Below are 22156 nucleotides of genomic sequence, written 5' to 3' on the forward strand. Positions count from 1 at the left end.
TGGTCTAAGTTCCGAAGAAAAGATGATTAATGTTATTGTCCTTGCAAAAAGTGTAAGGACTTAAAGAATTAAAGAATTCTAATTACAATAGCCCATCATCATTTTAGGTAACATGGTCACATTGAAGGGGGTTATGATTTTTGACAATTGCTGAATGTAGGTTTTCAGCTGGAGGAACATGGAGGTGTGAAAATCCAAGTTGAGGATAACACTCCCATGGAAGAAGATGATAATGTGCCAAAGGACATGATTGAAGAAAGATGGTACTGGTGCAACTGATGAAGATGCTCATGATGATGGTACTAGCACATTTGATAATAATGATGAAAATGGTCTTGATATACCTATACTTGAGAAGGCACACGATCCCCTATACGAAGGCTCCTAAACAACTCTTCTCTCTGCTATAGTGTTGTTGGTGAACTTGAAGGTTATGAATGGTTATCCAATGTAGCAATCTCATGTATGCTAAGGTATGCCATTTTTGTCATCTTCAATGTTAGCATATCATTACTATTCATTATATTAACAATTCATATTTATTGTTATAGGTTGATAAGTGAGTTTTTGTTACCACCATCAAATATTCTACCTCATTCATACTAAGAATTATCTACCATTATGAATCAAATTGGAATGAAGTATCAGAAAATACATGCATGTTCCAATGATCACATTCTATATCATAAACAAAATGAATTTGCAACAGAATGCCTTGATTGTCTAATTAGTAGATATCAATCAGATCAAATAAAAAAAAAGGTGCCTCACAAGGTTCTTCAATACATTCCCATTATTCCACGTCTTCAATGATTATTTAGGTGTACTAGCTTGGCACAATTTATAGATTATCATGCATGCAATAGAAGTTAAGCTAAAATTATGTGAATGGTTGTAGATGGTTCTGCATTTAAAGATATAGAAGAAACATGGCCATACTTTAAAGAAGAACCTTGTAATCTTAATCTTTCATTGGTAGTGGATGATGTCAATCCATTTGGAGATATGAGATCTTCTTACTTAGTGTGGCTTGATTTTGTTATTAACAATAACATTCCTCCTTGGATATTCATAAAGAGGGAGCACATAATGTTGTCAATTATTGTACCAGGTATTTTTCATTTAATAGTTATCTAAATTAATTTATAAATAGAGCATCAAAATGGTCATAATAATTATGTAATGTTTTTGTTCATTCAATTACTAGGTAAATACTAGATTAAAGATATGAACATGTATATTGAGCCCCTTATTGATGAGTTGTTGAAGTTATGGAAGGGGTTCACAATGTATGACATCTCTAGACCAATAGGACAAAAACAATTTCAATTTCATGCAATGCTTGTATGGACAATACATGATGCCCTTGGGCTAACTCATTTTTGTGGTATGTTATATTGTTAAGGTCACATATTTTTGGTATGTTATAGTGCTTACACATTATTTTTCTATGCTTAAGTTGTGCATGATAATTTTACATGATCTTTTAGGTCTTTAGACAAAGGGAAAATTTGCATGTGTAGTTTATGGTCCGAAGATAAATCTCATCATTCAAGAAGTTTAGGAAAGCAAGTGGTTGATGAGTTTAGGGACTTTTTTCACAATAATAATAAGTATCAAATTACCGAAAAACATCTTTTTAATGGAAAAGAAGAGATAACATCAAGGCCATGAAGAATGACACCTCATCTATGGAAGTTAGAATACGATTGACTAAATCACCAAGGTAATGTCTAGTTTGTGGTCCAAAGTCTAAAATTTATATTTTGATATTGTATTTTATTTAGTAATGATGTAATTGATGCTCATGAAAGTTGGCAAGGCATCAATGACAAACTTTATAGAAGAATAAGAAGTTATCCTACTCAATTAGTAGGTTGTATTACAAGGATCTCCCAATCATACATTTTTTTTATGCTATGCATATTGGAAATAATTTAACAAAAAAACTATGAAAAATATTGGATGGAATGCATGATAGAGAAAAAATTGTCAAAAATTGTATTGACATTCATGAATCCAATCATGCACTAAAAGATTTTATTGAATCAAATAGCAATGGAGATCGCATAAATACAAGTGCTCTTCCTTGGTTATTAATGGAGCAACAAAGTGATACATTAAAAGAAGTCTTAAAAAAATAGAATTTCTCACAAGATTTGCTACAAATATAAGCACTCTTGTATCAAAGAAAGGTGATTTTGGGCCAGGGTTGAAAACACATGATTGGCATACCTTCATCAAGGTAAGTCATACCTTGATGAAGGTATGAGAGATAAAATGTCTCTCATTTTATAGATTATAGGTATCACCAAATAGGTATTTGTCTAATCTATCTTCCTCGAGTGAGGAAAATGTAGGAATAGAAGACAAAAGTGAGACATCTAGTAGGTCTAAAATAGGGAGATCAACTAGAGGTCAAAATACTAGAAGCAAATTCAATAAAAAAATGCAATTTTTTCTTGCTGAGGGGGGGGTCATGTTCTTATGATAATGAGAGTGAAGGTGATAGGAAGGTTCCTTTAAGGTACACACATCTTCAAAAAGAATGGGTATCCAAGGAACTACCTCTAGTTAACACTAATTTTTCTATTAATGAAAGGATATATCACATAACTTGATCTTCATTACATGGTTTGGGCCTATTTTCTATGGATGGCATAAAGGTTTGTTACAATAAAGTTGTTTAATTGATGGAGTATGTAGGACCTTGTTATAATTACAACAATTGGATGTGGATTGTGCAATATAAAAAAAACTATGTGTAGGTATGCATTGTCACCAAATTATATACAATGCAAAAAAAATGATCAAAGTAAAAGGTTCGCTATGTATATTGATGAAAGGTCAAAAGAAATAGGGAATATTGCAAGATTTATAAATAATTCTCGATCTATGCCAACTAATAAGTGGCTGAATTTTGTATTCGAGGTATGCAAGGGAAATTATGTTTTTTTATGTGCAATAAAATCAATAAGTGGAGGAGAAGAGCTTCTGATAGATTACAATTTGAATCATGTAGATATAAAAATTTCCCTATCATGGGATTGATAAGTATAAAATTTAAACCAATTGTCTCCAATTAATATTAACTCTAATATACAATCTACTATTTTATTAAATTTTTTTTTTGGTAAGTATTATTTTGATTTTTTTGTTGATTGCTAGGAATTACTAATCCTTTTCACAGGGTGACATGTATAGACCACCACCTATAGATGGGGATACACCATTTGGTACACCTTCTTTAGCAAAGGTAAACCTTAAATATTGTAATTGTTCAAATTATATAGAAACAAATGTCATATTATTATGTCCTTTTCTTTATGACTTTGGAGTTATTTTGATGGAATTTTACTAATATTGATGTCACAACTTGATACTTATTGATAGGGAAAAGCTAAAATGATAGTAGATCAAATGTGACCTAAAACAAAGGTGTCATTTCTAGATGACATTGCCCTTAGTGCTGGCCCCATGTTCATGGCCTAGAAACTCATACAAAGATACAGTGATGAAATTCTTAACATTATCATCAAGTGTGACACAAGCAAGGAGGCAGAGGCACTAAAAGAAGAACTAGTCTGTAGAGTCAAATCTTTGAAGGTAAGCAATAATTAATCTCAAGAAATAATAGAAGTTCAATAGATGTTTATATTTTATAGTATCTTATAGATCATGATCTAAAATATTATGTGTACTTATACAAAAATTTGTGACACCTATTAGACCGCTTGGTGAACATGGTGAGGGTTGTAGCACACAACCTTCTCCTTACAACATTACTAAATATTAAAATATTATTACACCATTGAGTTTATCTAAGGTAGATTGAATTATGAATGAGTGCTATTCCATACTTGGGTCTCTATTTGAACTAGTTTAGGTTATGCTTGACTATGAAAGGTGAGAGTGTTATGACCACTGAGTTCAACTAAGAACTTATTTATTGTTAACAAATTGATGTAATAGCAAGATAATACTAGTTAAATCAATGGTAATATACTAAATTAGACATAGGGTTTCTAGACATTGTAATATGCCTTGCACATTCTAGTTCCTCAACAAAGTCTAGTATTTAATTAGACATTCATGACTACTAATTCTAGCTAGTCAAATAGTATCCCATTTGATCTTTAACAAATTTGATCTCAAGAATTTTTTTTGACTACAAGTCAAATAGTGTCTTGGATCTCTGGCAAGAAATGCATTGTCATTAGGTAAGTCAAATCTAAGCCATTTGAGACATTTTTTGATGTTATGGATATGGTTTTTGCTTCTACAAGACTCTTATAAGTTATAACAACCTTACAATCAATGCCACAACCAATCATATTTTGGAAAGAAAAAAAATCTTTCGTTCACCAAAACATTGTTGAGATGCATAACATAAAAGTGCATAATCAAAGACCCAATCATTACCTCAACATGTGAGAAGTCATTTTCAGCCCCTTGGATTGGCCTAATGAATCCAAAATGAAGTAGACATGGGATCATACAACAAAAACATTAATTGCATGTCATTCTAGGAAGCCCAAGAAGAAATAAATTATTTTGCAGGAATGTGATGAACTCTTTAGAATCATCCTTTGATATATGCTCCTCATTGTTCACATTTCCATTTAAAATATTGGTGGAAAAAGAAACATCAACAAAGAATCACATGTTGGAAATACCATATCTACTACAAAAGGTAAGAAGACACCAAGAAGGAGACATTTTGAAAAAATCATCTATTAACTTCACTTGTAATGTCCATTAATATGGCTGATCTCTCCAAAACTACCAAACCCAAAACTAACTCATTTAATGAAACTAATAACCCAGATATATCTAAAATGATCCATAGGATATTTGAATTATTTCAAAGCATAACTGATATTTAAGTCCTCAACATAAGTTGTGAATCCATATTTTGACATTTGAAATTAACTGACTCAAACTCCTTGGATTCCAATATTTACACTAAAATCTAAACCATTCCTTTTCTTGAAACTCCACACTATAAAAAAAAGTACAAGAAAAAGGATTATCTTAGCAATACCCTTCCATACTTAAAGTTCCTTTTTGGATGCTTCTAGCTAGTATCCCATTTGATCTTTATCCATTGCAAATGTCTTTGCTAACAATATTGTATGCTTCAGCTCATGATGAAGTGCAGATGCCTCCTTTGGTCATCACTCCGATATTGTTGAGTGCATTGTTGACAATAAGGAGCATGCAAATATCTTTGACTATGCCAAGTACAATTGGCAAAACCTTATTTTTCTATATTTTGTAATGTGATAATCATGCATTATTTTTTTGTTGGGTGGATTTTATACTCATGTACCTATTTTGTGCACTAATAGATAGACTTTTTTTGATAGAGCAACAAAGACCACTACTACTAAAGCTGATCCATTCCCTAGAGCAGTATGTGTGACTGGTACTAGTTTATTTTGGGGGATATTGTTGTTGAACAAGAAAACTATGTTTTTGTTAAAATTATTAAAGCTTCCAGGTGCTTTAAAATTGTTATTATTTATAGTGTAATTGTAGTTTATTTATACATAACTCATTTTGGATTGATAATCCAATGATGTTTTTGTAGGAAATAATGTTTTCTTTGATCATCTTTTTGATATGACATTGAGGCTATTTGGACCCACCATACATAAAAGGTATGTAGTTTCATATCATTGCTACAATATTTTGCTTTTCTTCTATTTGTTGTACTATATTATAGTTATTGATCTAACAATTTTATTTTATTTTAAAAGGTGGATGACTAGGGTCCTGAATTAAAAAATTAGCTCATTACATCTTTTGAGGACCTTTTTGATAAAAATATTTTTGACATTGCCCTACTACTCAAAAGAGAATCAAAACATATAAAGACTGTGAGGGACCAATATAGAAGGGGTCTATAGGAGAACCCAAAGTATGACCATCTTCCTATGATTCCATTGATGGAGTGGAATGAAATAATAGAAGATGCAAAATACAAAAGGCTACGTGATAATAAAGGAAATGAACTAGAATAGGGCAAAAGAAGGTATATCATGATAGTATTAAGTAGAATGTAATCATGCATTAATTAGTGATCTTTGAAAATATATAATTTAACATGTTTCAAGCTATTCATAGACTGCAAGACACATCAATGGCTACAAAAGTGAGACTAAAAAAGATTGACCAACACAAACTTGGCTCTGGTGGCTATATGAATATTCAATCTTGACTTGTAAGTAGGAGAAGTGGAATAAAATATAATTTTTTTAATATAATGTTGCAAAACAAATTGTTTAATCATGTCATACATGCAAAACTAATGATATTAATAAAAAAATATAGGGCATGAAATTCAATGTAGAGCTTATGGATGAAGATTAAAAAATTGCCTTGAAGGAAGGCTATAAAGTCATGGCTGAATACCTACACCAAGAATCTGAAAGCCATACCCAAGAATTTGATGCACCAAATGAGACACAAGTAATTGGTCAAATGAAAAGTAAATCAAATTGAATAGTTGAAAAATTTCTTTTTTGGTGTTAGTTTTGAACATAAATTGACTACATACCATTTCACTACAGCCTTCATATCCTATCACAGAATCGGCATGTGATGAAGGCCATGATGTGCATCATAGTGGTAGAGTTATTAATCAATGGTACATCAATGGCTACAAAAGTGAAACTAAAAAAGATTGACGAACACAAACTTGGCTCTAGTGGCTATATGAATATTCAATCTTGACTTGTAAGTAGGAGAAGTGGAATAACATATAAATTCTTTAATATAATGTTGCAAAAAAAATTGTTTAATCACATCATACATGAAAAACTAATGATATTAAGAAAAAAATATAGGGCATGAAATTCAATGTAGAGCTTATGGATGAAGATTAAAAAATTGCCTTGAAGGAAGGCTATAACGTCATGTCTGCATGCCTACGCCAAGAATCTGAAAGCCATACCCAAGAATCTGGTGCACCAAATGAGACACAAGTAATTGGTCAAATGAAAAGTAAATCAAATTGAATAGTTGAGAAATTTCTTTTTTGGTGTTAGTTTTGAACATAAATTGACTACATACCATTTCACTACAACCTTCATATCCTATCACAGAATCGGCATGTGATGAAGGCCATGATGTGCATCATAGTGGTAGAGTTATTAATCTAGTATTGGAAATTAATTACACAATTATGAATAAAATTTAACATCTTCAATTACAATTTGACATGTGACCTTTTTTTGAATCTTTTAGAGTATGTTGAACATCATGGTGAAGGAGTGGAGCATGCTCCAAGTGTTCAGAATGTTGAGGTGGTAGTGGATCGAAATGTTAATGTACATGATATGGCATTTTTAGGTAAGAAAAATGCATGTTATGTTATACTGGTTAATTAAATACTTGTAACAATTAAAAAATAAAAAGAGTAATTCCAATTTAAACCATTTACTTGTTCTTGCAACAGAGTCCCCTTTAGTGCAGTAGCCTCCTGCTCCTCAAAATAGGAGGAGGCATCATAATTTGAAATTACATGTGCACAAGAGAAGAAGAATGAGGAAGATATTAATGCTCCTATCAGCCTTTTTCTTAAGAGAACTAAGAAAAACAAAAAGAAGAAATGATGTTTTAAAAATGGTCTTTGATAAACCTTATTTGATAAACTTTGTTGGGTAATGAAAGAACATTGTTTAAAGTAATTATCCATGAATTTTGCGTATTAATATTTATTTTTATTTCATGTTAATTAAGTCTTGATTAGTATTGTGTAGTAATGAATTTTATATCATATTAATGAATGCTATGTGATTTTATTGATTGAATGTTATACTTCATAAATGGATGAATGAATGAATGAAGTATGTAATTAGATGATAATGGGGAATTTAGATTGATATTAGAGGGAGGCGAGGTGAGGCCAGATGATAGCATACCAAGGATATCTTCCTAACCAACTAATAGTTTATTTTCTTTGGCATAGAGTTAAGTGTCATTTCCTTTATCAATGACTACCCTTTTAGGCTCCTCAATTTCCTACTCTATTCTTTCTTTTACTTCAAAACTATTACCAAAGTAGCAATTTATTCTTGATCATATTTAGCTTAGTTAGCAAGTAATATAATTTTGATCCTGATACCTCTGCTTCCTTCAACTACTATTCTAATGTATTCATTAGGTTTTCATCCCTCACCCACATTTTTTCAAACTTGGAAGGACATTTTTTTTGGAGTGAATCCTGAATGATATTCAGTGAAACAAAAAAGTGGTTTGAACTAGAATGAGGAAGGATATGGGTCGAGACAATGTAATAACCTAATGGAGATAACACTAATGATTCTTTTAGTGGAAGAACCTAATGAACATAACACTATGATTCTTTCATAGAATAACTATCAGTTGAACTTGAATATGGGAAATGATTGTGTGCAATGCTTCAAAAGGTGTTGCCACAATAAAAATGGTCTACTACATTTTTACAACGAAGAATAACAATTTCAAAATCTTCTTTTCATCTACATGTAATTACCTCTCCACTTTTACCTGTCTAATCTTAATTCTTAAGGCCAGCATCATTAGATTAGTCTCCTAGAAAGAAACTTGAAGTCTAGGTAACTCTTTCATTTATACCATAAAATTAAATTATTGTTTCTATCAAATATTTTTGAATCACTTAATCTAGTTACACAATTTTTAAAAAATTAGTGCTCATTCATCATGATTTATGTTACCTATCATAAACACACCACCGATATGATTTTAAAATTTCCAAGGGTATCAAGACAACTGACCTAGGTTGTATTGGTATCCAAGATAGTAGATCCTTGAAAAAAAAATAATTAAGAAGATTACAAGAGTTGATAGGACAAATACCAGAAGTTTGAGGGATTATATTGGCAATAGGAGATCATGACACAATGTTGTCAATGAGAAGTGCATCAGTGCCACCTTTTTCTTAGTTAATTCATTTCATGTTCACAAATTATATTTTGGATTCTATATGAGAAAAAAAATATTGCATCATTGGCACCAAAAATTATTTTGGTTGTTTACCTTTACTAAAGTCTTCAATGGTACTGAACATGCATGGCTAATAGTACTAAATTATGACACAAATATGTCAAAAATTAATATATGTAGAGAGATATTTTTTCTATTATTCTTTGACATATAAACTAATATTTTGATTTCTATCATTAGTAAACCATACTATATAATTCTTTCCATTATGGTCCCACTTATAGGTTGTAGTAGCTGCAAGAATTCTCTTTTTATATTTAAAAGTGCTAAAATATTGTGGCATTCTTACATATGATAGGATAAGCATCATTGAGAACATAAATGACCAACTTAAAATAATAATATTATACTAGGACAATCACTTACTAGAATAGTAAGTTATCACAAAATTTGTCTTTCCAATTGCATTCAAAAAATGACCTTGAAGAAGACGTGAAATATTATATGGGAATTCAACCCAAAAATCAAATTTAATAGATTTGTGATTGCCATTGTCATGAGACATTCTTTTTCCTTTCCTAGAATTAAAAATGTCTAGTTACACAATTTGACTCTGCCCTGTACATGTCTTAATTCATGTGTAGAATCTTAATTCTACAAGGTATTATTAGCAAAGAATATAATTGAAAGATGAATGCCCAACTACTTTCCATTAATTTGAGATAAAACTTGAAGATTCCATGAGTAAAGCTTTATATTGATCCATTGTATCTTGAACATTGAGCTCCTCAAATGTTGTGCTCATTGTTATCAAGATACATCCTTATGTATCATGTATTTGACTAGCTCATAGAATGAAACTATAATTCCAACAGATGGACCAAATTGACTGACACATGGTACTACACCAGCAAACAACCTATGTATGCCTCCATCCTTGGAGATAAATGATTGTTTACTTCTTGGGTGAAGAATGGACAACTTAAGTAGATTAAACCAAAGAAACCTGCCTCCAAATCTCCACCATTGTTTTTGTGGTACTTATATTGATTTCTTTTATTGGGTCTTTATGAAAATAGAGTGCTTTTAAGTCATTTAGAAAAAAATGTAGAATTAAAATTTATGCCATCAACTAGATTATAACATCATATGTTCAAAGTACATAATGCAGATCACACATAGAATTTAAAACTAAATCTTGGTTCTTTTATTGAAATAATATTAGATAAATTATCAAGAGAGAGTGATATTATTTGTGACACGGATCAAAGTGTATTTACTTTGTTGAAACATTGTTTCAATCAATAGTGCAGTAACTCTTCTTACATGTTCAAAAAAATGTTTGAATGTGTGTTGAAATGCATGGTTGACCTTGTTCAACATGATTTTCTTTCCTGTATAATGCTCATATTCATATTTAATGTGGTTGTGTGCACATCCCTATTATCCATGACATGATAATACTCTATTATATTTACATTGATGTCTACAATATTGAATAGTTTTGTAGATCTCAAAAAACCACAAGTGGAACTTAATGGAAAACCATGTGTTGTTGTTGAGAAAAGTGGTCTCATGGCTCTGTATGATGGTTTGTTTAGTCAGGTTTACAATAGCCTTAATCTTATTTATAATTTCCATATTTCTAATGCTCAATATACTTTCTTAGGAGATACATAGAAAAGAGAATTTATTTTAATACATTACACAAATTAAAGTATGTCTTGCTATCATGTAGCTGTATTTTGCATCATCTGAACTTCTTGTAACTAATAATGAATTCAAGGATTTAGAGTTCAGAAAATAATTGAGTGAAACTGTAGGTTCTTTTCTAGAGTTTCGTGTAGTTCCAATTTTCAATGAAAATGATGCAGTGAGCACAACAAAAGCACCATACAAGGTATTTATTCCTACAATGAATTTAAACCACATGCTTTGTTTATAAGTATGCAAAATTTTTATTTTCATTCATGTTGTAAGATTGTATCTATTTATGTGTTCTAGATGTATGTTGTGAAGATTGACATCTAATGTATAATTTTAGACAATTGTGTATAATGATGTATGGATATTATTGAAGTTTGACAATTTGGTCAGCTTCTTGTTGTATCAAGCACATGTTAATTATGGTGTACATGCTTATATTTCTACACTGATTGACATTACTTTAGACTAAGTTGTTTCCACAAGTGGTTGAATTACATGCTTATTGTATCACTAATTTAATAGAAAAACCATTATTTTCAACACTTTGTGTAGTTTAACTCTGAATTTTCAAATGACTCTTTCCTCATTTTGTGGTGTTTGCTTATATGACATTATTATAGAAAATCTAGTCTTTACATGAGAGGAGTCTCTTATTAACTTGAATTTGAATCTTTACATTATGTCACTTCATCTTATAGAATACAATATGATAGTGAAACTCATGAGAATTGAAAAGTCGTAACAAATTAGAGAGAAGGATAATAAAATGTGATAATAAAATTATGCAAGCTATAGGGCTTTACATATACCCAACATAGCATGCCTTCTCTTATCATCTCTGTTTATTCATTCACATCTCTTGATTTATTTGTAACGTATATAAAGGAGCATGAGATCAATCCAAACTTTCTTATTTATTCCAAGCTACAAACTCATAAAGCATTCAAGAAAATGGCAAAGCAAGGAGCAATTATTGAGATAATTAATAATGAGGTTGTCAAACACTTGAGATGCAAAGGATATCATGATCTACTTGATGGAGCTTTTCCGACCTACATTGCATAATAGTAAATAATTTTTTTTTTACCAAAAAGTAATTTATATTTTCACACATTTAACTACCTTTTAGGTGTATTTTTCAAATCCCCTCCATGAATGATAAACACCTTCGAATATAAAAACCTCCATATCAAATATGGCGAGACAATCAATATGTTCAAACTTTTTAATTTTGTACACATTTAAATCTATCTATAATTTAAAACAACCTTTTGAAGGTTGTTCTATGAAGAAAAGGGCTATTATCTTTTGACCCATTTATCCATTATTTCTATTAAAACCCTAAATTTTTGTGCAGGATGTTACATCAATTGCTATGGCTAGAGAATGAGAGACTAGAATGTGTTGAGTTGCAGAATGTGTTTAGTTGCAAATTAGTTAGCATTCTCTCATTGTTTAAGATTGAACCCCTAGTTTTTAATCCTTTACTATATATGTATCGACACTCCTTGTGGTAAGATGTTAGCATTCTCTTATTTGTTTCTTACTAGTTGTTTGTAGATTGTGTACTATATGTTGATGCTCTCCATTGTTGTGAGGCCAACTACAATATAAAGTTTGAGATTATTCAACTTCTTACCACATATTCATAGATAAATAATAAAATTTAAGACAACTAAAATGAAATTTCTTGTGCACATTCCTATACTAAGTGGTAAGATATCAATCTTTATATTTCCAGATTTGTAGGCTTGAACAATAAGAGATTTTCTCTTCTAAATAGGGTAGGTAAATAATATCAGATATACTAAAATGGAATTTCCAAAGAGAGAACTGTATCTTATATATTTTTATACACAAATTTGTAATGTGCATTTTTTATACACAAATTTGTAATGTGTAAAGATTGACCTACCTAAATACTTTTGGAACTTTGTCAAACCAAGATTTTAATAGAATGAAAATGATAGTCTAGGTATATTATAAATTGGTAATGTGGAATGGAAATGACAAAGAGAAATATATCTTATATTTTAAAGATGTATTGGATAATTTTTCTTGGTGCTAAAATGACTAGAAAATAATTTAAAATGTTACTCTCCTAACACAAAAAAACTTGTGTGTTAGTGATTATCCAAGCCCATATAGAGGCGAAGTGCCTTTGAATAAGCTACTTGTCATATATCTCTAGGAAGATTCCTACAATGTTTAATGTATTTACCAAAAACACATCTTTGAGATTTCTCAATGAAAATATTTGTCACTGATGCTACATTTGGTAAAATAAAAGTGAAAAGAATGCCCAAAGTCAGTTGACAAATACCATGCAAACAACTTACAAAAGGTATCTTAGTGAAGGACATATATACACAATAAATTATGGCTACCACACATCCTAAATATAAACTTATCATGGGTTCAAACATATGATTTGATGCACCCATAGAGCTCTTTTTGTGAATAGCAAAATAAGAGTTAAAACAAACTACCCAACATGTTTCACTGAAGAAATGTTAGTCAAGATTCTAACAAGTCCCCTCTTCACCTAACAATCATTATAAATACCACTTGGGTATACAAGAAAATCAATAAACTTATTTTTTTAGGTTAGAATGGATGTGTTACACAAGTTTTTGGTATCTTTAATTGCAGTATGCATTTTCTCTACAACTCCCACAAATGCCACAATGGAAAATACTCCTTCTCCAAAGATGTACAAATCTCCTCCTCCACCCATTGATCTACCATTACCAATTTCAAATATTTATGTTCTAGTATGGCCACCATTTGTGCGTAACAAGTCTCCTCCTCATAGAGTTTATGAATCCCCTAATATTGATTGAATTCCAGTCCACACTCAACCCAAAAATCCCCCCACTTCTAAGCCATTAACTTATCCTATACCAATAAATCCTAATGATTATCCTCTTTCAAGAAATTCTAAAAATTATCCTATACCAAAAAAACAAAACAATTATCCTCTTTCAAGCAATTGTTAAATTGGTCTCTTTGTATCTTATATTTGTGAAGACAAATTGGTAAACCAAGATTTCAATAGAATGAAGATGTTAGTCACTTAGTATCTTAAATTGGAATGAAAATGATAGTCTCTTAGTATCTTAAATTGGAATGAAGATGACAGTCTCTTAGTAACTTAAATTAGTTATAAGGGAGTAACAACTTAATTCCTTTCACAGAGCTTTATAATTGTTATTTTGATATGTAACAATGAATATTTAACATGACATTCAAGTTGACTAATTCATATTGAAATGGTATGTTAAGTTTTTCTTATACCTGTGTTGATGCTATGAAGTATTTTTAATTTAAGTTGAAGTTTTATTAATCAATATTATAAGAAGCATAAAAATCCTTTTTGGATAGTTTCCCTATAATATTGTACAATAGCTTTTTTACCTTGACGTTAAACATTTTGTACTTCTAGTCTAGTTTTTGCACGTAATTTGTCCAAGCTGATTATTTATGGATCAATGAAACTCTAGGTATTTTGGTTCATTTCTTGTAGTTTTTATGATGGTAACTACACATCATGCATTAATCATAGTCTTATAGATGATTTTTATGAAAACCATATTTCTCGTTGCAAATTTTTGAATACTTTATGGAGCAGGGTATTTCTTTGGAAACACTTAGTGTTGGAATATTCAAATAGGAAGAATGCTTTTGAGAGGCCGGGGGGGGGTGAATCAGAAGTATTTTATTTTGACCATTAAAACTTTTTAACTGAAAGTAGATTGCATGCATATGAACATATTAGACAATTATGAGAAACACATAAGCATTTGGTCATAACACTTGAGATTTTGGTAACCCAGAAACCCTCCAAAAATAAAAAGGTAAAGTTGGGGTGGGGATGATACCCACAAAATCACTACAGTAATAATATTTAACCACTTCTGATGGTTTTCCCTGTTAAAGGCCTACCTTGTTAAAGGCTTTACACTGTATCAATAGTGACCTGGTTAAAGGATTTACAAACACTTTACATGAAGTGTCACCCTGTTAAAGGATTTAATCACCTATTTAAAGGATCTACAAAATAGCTATTAAGCTAACCTATCACCATAGAGTTTTCATTCTAATGTGATCCTCTGAGATCTGATACTCTTTTCTCTGAAATAGTGTTCCTTCCACACCCTTGTTCATCCACTTCACTTTCTAATGAGAGTTCATCTTCCTTATAAAGACATTTGAAGACTTAGGGTTAGGTATGGATCTATGATCCATATTGAATCTTTGCTTCCCGCTCATTCCTTGCACTTTTCTTATTGGTTGCATGCCTTCTCCATTTTTCTTATTGGTTGCATGTAGATTACATACAAAATAAAAAATATTCGATCTTATCATTTAATACTTTGAGATTCGTCATATGTCGGCCATGAAAATGGTTTACATATGAATCAATGAAGTTACAAACTCATATGTACATTATGTGTTACTCGGCACTTGCTGATTCTAGATGCTTGGCATTAATATCAAACTAGCTTACTCGGCTCCTATTGCATTTTTGTATTGCTCGACATCATCTGTGACTCGACACTTGTATCATGCTTAGCACCTAAAGTCATTCAAAAGTTGAAATTTACTCGACACCTGAAGGCTACTCGACACCTAAAGATGACTCGGCACCTGAAGTCTTTCCTGACTCAGCTCATGTTGTGGCTCGGCATACATGGTGTACTCAGCTCCAATATAGAAAGTGGTTAAGTGTATAGGAACTCAAGTGTCAAAAACCATTATGAGGTTAACAATCTCCCCCTTTGAAATGAGTGACAAAAACACTTAACTGATCTTATGAGTACATTAACTAATCTGCCTAGTATATACAAAGGTTTCTAAAAACCTTTAATCAAAATTTGTGTAACTCCCCCTGAGTTGGTTGTTTGTGCCATTATCTGTATATCATGCTCCCCTTGGTTTCCTTGGTTTTATTTCCCCCATTCTCTCATTCATCTTATAGTATCTCCCCCTTTGTTAATAAGATATATATCTCCCCCTTTTTGACACTTATGTCAAAGGATTTTAAGGGTTAAGACCATATTTCGCCAAAAATGTGCTGTTTACCTCCATAATCATCCTTAGAGCTGCATCCCAATTGTTCAAAACAATTTCCATTGACTTGTGCTGGATGGCAGTCTCTACAACAAGATGAATAAGTCCATCTGAAGTAGAAAGATTGGGATCTTTCTTGAGAATAGTTTCTACATAGACTTGTTCCTTATGGAGTATTTCCAAATGTGGGGTAATGGAGGATTGGAGCTATATCAGTTTTGCCTTGATATTGGCCTCATCTGCTGATAATACAACTATTTCTTTCTGAGTGTGAAGCGATTGAGCAAAATGCTTCTCACTTTGACCTGGTTCATTTGGTAGCTGCATGCTTGAGATATTTAAATTTCTCTCCAAGCTCAATATCTTTTGGCTTGTCTCCTATGTGAATTATGAAAATTCCTCCCCCATTCTCTCATTCATCTTATAATATCTCCCCCTTTGTTAATAAGATATATATCTCCCCCTTTTTGACACTTATGTCAAAGGATTTTAAGGGTTAAGACCATATTTTGCCAAAAATGTGTTGTTTACCTCCATAATCATCCTTAGAGCTGCATCCCAATTGTTCAAAACAATTTCCAATGACTTGTGCTAGATGGCAGTCTCTATAGCAAGATGAATAAGTCCATCTGAAGTAGAAAGATTGGGATCTTTCTTGAGAATAGTTTCTACATAGACTTGTTCCTTATGGAGTATTTCCAAATGTGGGGTAATGGAGGATTGGAGCTATATCAATTTTGCCTTGATATTGGCCTCATCTGCTGATAATACAACTATTTCTTTCTGAGTGTGAAGCAATTGAGCAAAATGCTTCTCACTTTGACCTGGTTCGTTTGGTAGCTGCATGCTTGAGATATTTAAATTTCTCTCCAAGCTCAATATCTTTTGGCTTGTCTCCTATGTGAATTATGAAAAGTCACACAACTTTTTGTACAATGAGAATATATTCTCAAGTACCTTTTTCACTTTGTCTATTAGCTTTGCCAATTCAACTTGGGAGAGTGCAATTTGACTTGATACTTACTCATTTACTTTTCCTTGGAATTTCCTTTTAGACCATTCTATAAGTTTTTCATTTGTCTCTTGGTCTTCATTTGTCACCTGGTCAACAATATCTGATAATTACTCAATGATATGCTTTGACTCATCTGGTGACTACAAACTGAAGGTATCCATAAAGATTTCCTTAATCTCATGTAGTGTTTGCTTTTGTTTATACTCTGTCCTGAGTATCTCTTGTCTCTTTCTCCTATTCAGTGCCTCCTGCACCTCATTGATTTGATCAATGGTTATTGTTTTTGAGTCATATCCTAATATGACTATCTCCTCATCTGATTCAGGGTCTTCATAGTGAAGTACCCTTACAAATTTTGTCGTACTAGATCCTGGTGCAAATATTTGCAATGGTTGTTGTGAAGGAGTTCCCGAGGTAGGAAAATTTATCAATGTTTGTATTGCCTCTTGCTCTTTAGGGGTTTCCTCTATTTTCTCCTCCTATTGTCTACTACCTTGATCAATTCTGGTAATCTTAGGAAGTGCACCTTCTATTTGTGTTGTAGGATTAGATGTAATAGTTTGTCCTGTTTGTTCTGTTTCTTTTTCTACAGCTGCACTCAGCTTCTGTATTGAGGTGTCAACTATGCCTAATGAAATAACTATGGGCATTTGAGGTTGACCACTAGTAGTTTTAGAGATGATGGAAGGTGGTTCTTATGGATTCACCTTTTCTCTAACTGTGGTTTCTACTAGTTTTTGTAATTCATCCATATTGACCAATACAAGATCTGTACACAATCTTGCTTGCTGCGTAGATTGGTCAAGGATTCTTTTGAGGTCTTCTGTAGTTAATGGATTGATGTTCTAACTAGAAGTGTTAGGAACATCTTTTATAATTATAGTTTCTGTAGGTGTGATGGGTACATGAGGAGGGCTAGAGGGTGGGAATTGTGTGTCTTGCACACTTTGGTTTGGTTGCTGCTCTTGCTCAGCTGTTGCCATTATATCTTGTTCTTGTGTCTCTTCCTCCTCCCCATCTTTATTTTCTTCTTCTCCCTTCTCTTCTTCTTCTTCTTTCTTTTCTTCTTCTCCCTTCTCTACTACTCTCTTCTCTTCTCTCCTTTTTCTTCTCCCTTCTGGTGGAGTGGTAGCTTCTTCCTTGTATTCTTCTTCAAGAAAATATTCAATCTTTTATACAAGTTTTTCCATGATTTCATTGTTCTTTGAACAATTTCTTCTATCTTTTTTTGGAGAATGAATAATGCCATGTACTTAGGTGTAAACCTAGTATTATGCCTTTTTACTACTTTCTTTATTTGTTCCTTAGTCAAATCAGGCAATACGCTTGCTAAGGTTGATTCTCTCATCTCCTTCTCCATTTTCAAACAAAAATGCCATCTGTCTTCTACAATTTTAGATAGTTCTTTTGGCAATTGTCCATCTAGTTCAAGAGAAGTGTACTTGAACTGTGCCATCATTCCATAAACTATTTTCTCTATCCTATTCTGTTCTTCTTTAGTAAATTTATTGAAATCAACTTTATTTAAGTTTCTTAAATCACCATTTCCAATCTTTTTACATAAAGTATCAACTAAAAAATGGCTTACCTTTTCAAATTGATCTTCTTCATCAGTATCAGGTTGAGCCACATATCTTCTTCTTTTTCTTGGCTCTTCCTGTGTTTCTTTGATTGGTTTCTTCTTTGTGGCTTCCTCTTTAGCCTTTTTAGTGGAGGCCCTTGTTGCAGCTCAGGTTGTTGGCTTTTGAGGTGATGGCATAATAGATTTCTTTGGTTTTTGTTGAGCTGGAGGTTGTTCTATTGCCTTCCTTTTCTTTGACCCAGCTTCAGTTGGTGCTTCCTTGGCTTCTTCTTCCTCTGCACCTTCCTCCTTGTCTTCACCTAGGCCTTGGGTCAATACCATTGGGCCTTGTTCTTGTTCATCTTCATCATCATCATTTTCATCTTCATCTTCTTCTGCTTCAGCCTCAATTCCTTCACCAAATTTCTTTTTAATCTTCTTCAACAATTTGTCTTTCTTCTTTAATGTGGAGGCAGTTTTTAACTCCATATTTATCTTTGATCTTACCACATCATAAGTGCCAAAGTGTGGAGCACTCTTATCTGTTTCTTCTGACAATAATGTAGTTATTACTACAAAATCTTCATCTATATTGATTTCATATCCAAATGGCCTTAGCCATCTCACCCTTGGAATTACTGCTTGAATATAGGTAAAATCAATGTCAACTAAGAAGCACAAATCATTAGTATGTTTTTCCACTAAGGAAACTGGTATTCTTGATCTTTGCTTCATGGATTTCTTGAAATCCTCAAAATAACTTGTCATCAGTGTATCACAATTTTCTCCCATCTATTCTATATATATATTGATTTGGGCGATGATAGTCTTATCATTCCTCCATGTAACTTTGCTGAAAGAGGGAAAATCATTCTGAACATAAAAGACTATACAAACTAGAATTGCTCCAAATTTGCATTGAGCACCCTTTGTCCTTCTTATGGCAGCTAGGTTTTCAATAATATGTTGTAGTTGCAGTTTTGCAAGATCATAAGTATGATCCTTTTTCACCAATTTGTAACCTACATCTACTACAATACATGGCACACTGTTGAGTCTACTGGATTGATAGAACTTATGGGCAATGACTCTAACAACAAACTCAACTAGAGGATCCTGAATTGTGTGAATTGTCATTCCTCTTTTATTCCACTGAGCACCAGTGTTCTTTTCAATAACCTCCTTCGATTCACTTCTCAAGGTTTTGAACCGATCTAGGGTAGGATACCCAGTTACCCTATGTATAATTCCTTTGGTTAATTTGATGGGAATATATTCCAACCAAAGACTTCCACCATGAATTTTTCTTTACACAAATTTAACCCATTCTGTCTTGAATATGGTGGGAAAGCTCAAAACTCGGGTCAAACCCTTTCTTTCAACAATTTTGAATTCATCTTTTAAGACTCCATCTACACACAATTTCTCATAGGCTTGCCTTATTTCCATATCTCCTAGGGCTCCTATCTTACAATCGTAGCATCTTCTCACATCTTGAACCATTACAACTTTTGGGGGTATTTGGGAGAGAGCTCCGGCTAGGTCATTTTTGTATGCAACTTCAGGGATGGGATGAAACTTAGGTTTCTTGACCTCATTGGACACTAACTAAACTTCAAATGACTCTTTCTCCTTGGTTTTCTTGGAACTTGATGCTATTTATGCAAACTAGGGTTTCCTTTTTACGAAATATGAAATTGCGTAGCTTGGCACAAATGAAAATACCTCAAGATCGATGAAAATGCATTGAGAGATGTTGCAATCTACTTGAAATGCTGAATCTTCTGCTATGAAGTTGCTCTGCTCTCTTTCTCTTCTTTTCTTCTTGATCGTGATGAGGAAAACTGATTGGAATTGTGATAATATACCCTATTTTCATCACATTAAATGCTCAACTGCCAACTCAGCTTTTGATGGATTTTAACATTACTCGGCTTGTACTACACTTCTACTTTACTCAGCTTGCATTGGAGTTAACCAACTCACCATCAATTATCAACTCGATCGCTGTTAGGAACTCGGCATGTGTTGGAGTTTAGCTGAGCATCCAAGGATAGCTTGGCAATATCATTTAGATCTTGTCTTGACATCTTGTCTCATGTAGATTTATACTTTGCATTGCTTCTTTGTCTTGGGACTGATGTGTGATATAACTTTGTATATCAGTCCCATATACTTCTCATGCTTAGTTTGATGAAGTGTGATCACTTGACCCATTGGGTGAAGTGATCCCTCCACTTGATGTGTTGCACTCATCTCTCTTTTTCCAAGTCTTATTCATTTCCCCCCTTATCTTTTTGACATCAATCTTTTTTTTGCCCTTATTTTCTTCAGTTTTGGGTGCCTTCGACCTTGTAGGATAGTTTCTGCTAGTATGCCTAGTTTTCAGACAACTAAAATATGTAGTTTAGCTCAACCATCTTTTATAGTTTCCCTTGAAATGTGTTCTTATGCAATTCTGGGGTGTATGTCCATATTCCTGACAATAATGATAGCTATACCTAGTGTTGTAATCCCAATGATAGTGACTTTCATTTTCTTTTGATTTTGCTAGTTGATTTGATGTCCACATAGGCTTTGATCTGCATTCAAAGCTCTATGTCCATACTTCTTGCAATTATGACAATGCCCTTCAAATCTTTGAGTCCTTGTGACATTGGATATGCAATCTTGTGTTATATGTCCTTGCATGTTGCACTTGTGACAGTAACCCTTGCTCTTGGGTGTATTTGGCTGATTGAATCTCCTACTCCTGCAAATATTAGAAGTATGTCCCTTTTTATTACAATAATGACAAGTGGGTTTAGTATTCTTACCTTTGTCACTTCTTTGCTCAACATTCTTTGATGATTCTCCAACTTCAGTGCTGTTGTATCCAAGTCCTGATGTATCATGGGTAGATTTTGGGGATTTTAGCAACTGTTCAAAATACTTGATGGCTTCACTTGACTTGTTGAGATTCTCTGCTACCTCTTTATCTTTGTTTAATTCATTCTTTAGTTTTTCATTTTGTATCTTCAAAGTAGAGATCTCAATATCTTTCATATTGAGTTCATGACAAAGGTTCATCATTTGAGAAAGTGTATCCATCTGCATGTTTGAGATCCTTGTTAATTCAATACATTTATCTTCAAGTCCGTTTGCAAGATTTCTTTTGTCATTTTCCATCATAACTTTGTCCTCAACTACTCTTTTCTTTTGTTCAGTGATTTCACATAACATTATAGCTTGTGATTCATGTTCCATCTTGAGAGATCTTATCTCTTCTACTTGAACTTTGTTTTTCTTCATCAGTTTTGCTATTGCTACATCAAACTCTTTGCTGTCTCCATTGGCACACACTTTTGTGGTATCAATCTCCTTATAGTTTATATCATTTTTAGCTATGGCTATATCTTTCCTTTTCTTCAAGGATTTTCTCAATTCCTCCCTTGCTTCCTCTACTTTGTGTAGAGCCAGTTGCACATTAATCACTTGATTGTCAATTCCCAAGTTTGAAGACTTCCATCATTAGATCTTTTTCTCCAAGTTGTTAGATTTCTTCTTGTGAGAACCTTGCTCTGATACCAATTGTTGGAATATTCAAATAGGAAGAATGCTTCTGAGAGGGGGGGGGTGAATTAGAAGTATTGTATTTTGACCATTAAAACTTTTTAACTAAAAGTAGATTGCATGCATATGAATATATTAGACAATTATGAGAAACACATAAGCATCACCACATAACACTTGAGATTTTGGTAACCCAGAAACCCTCCAGAAATAAGAAGGTAAAACTAGGGTGGGGATGCTACCCACAAAATCACTGCAGTAATAATATTTAACCACTTTTGATGGTTTGCCCTGTT

The sequence above is a fragment of the Cupressus sempervirens genome, chromosome 6, assembly GCF_028749045.1.
Source record: "Cupressus sempervirens isolate cs-2001-9-10 chromosome 6, ASM2874904v1, whole genome shotgun sequence".
In the NCBI taxonomy this organism is placed as follows: domain Eukaryota; kingdom Viridiplantae; phylum Streptophyta; class Pinopsida; order Cupressales; family Cupressaceae; genus Cupressus; species Cupressus sempervirens.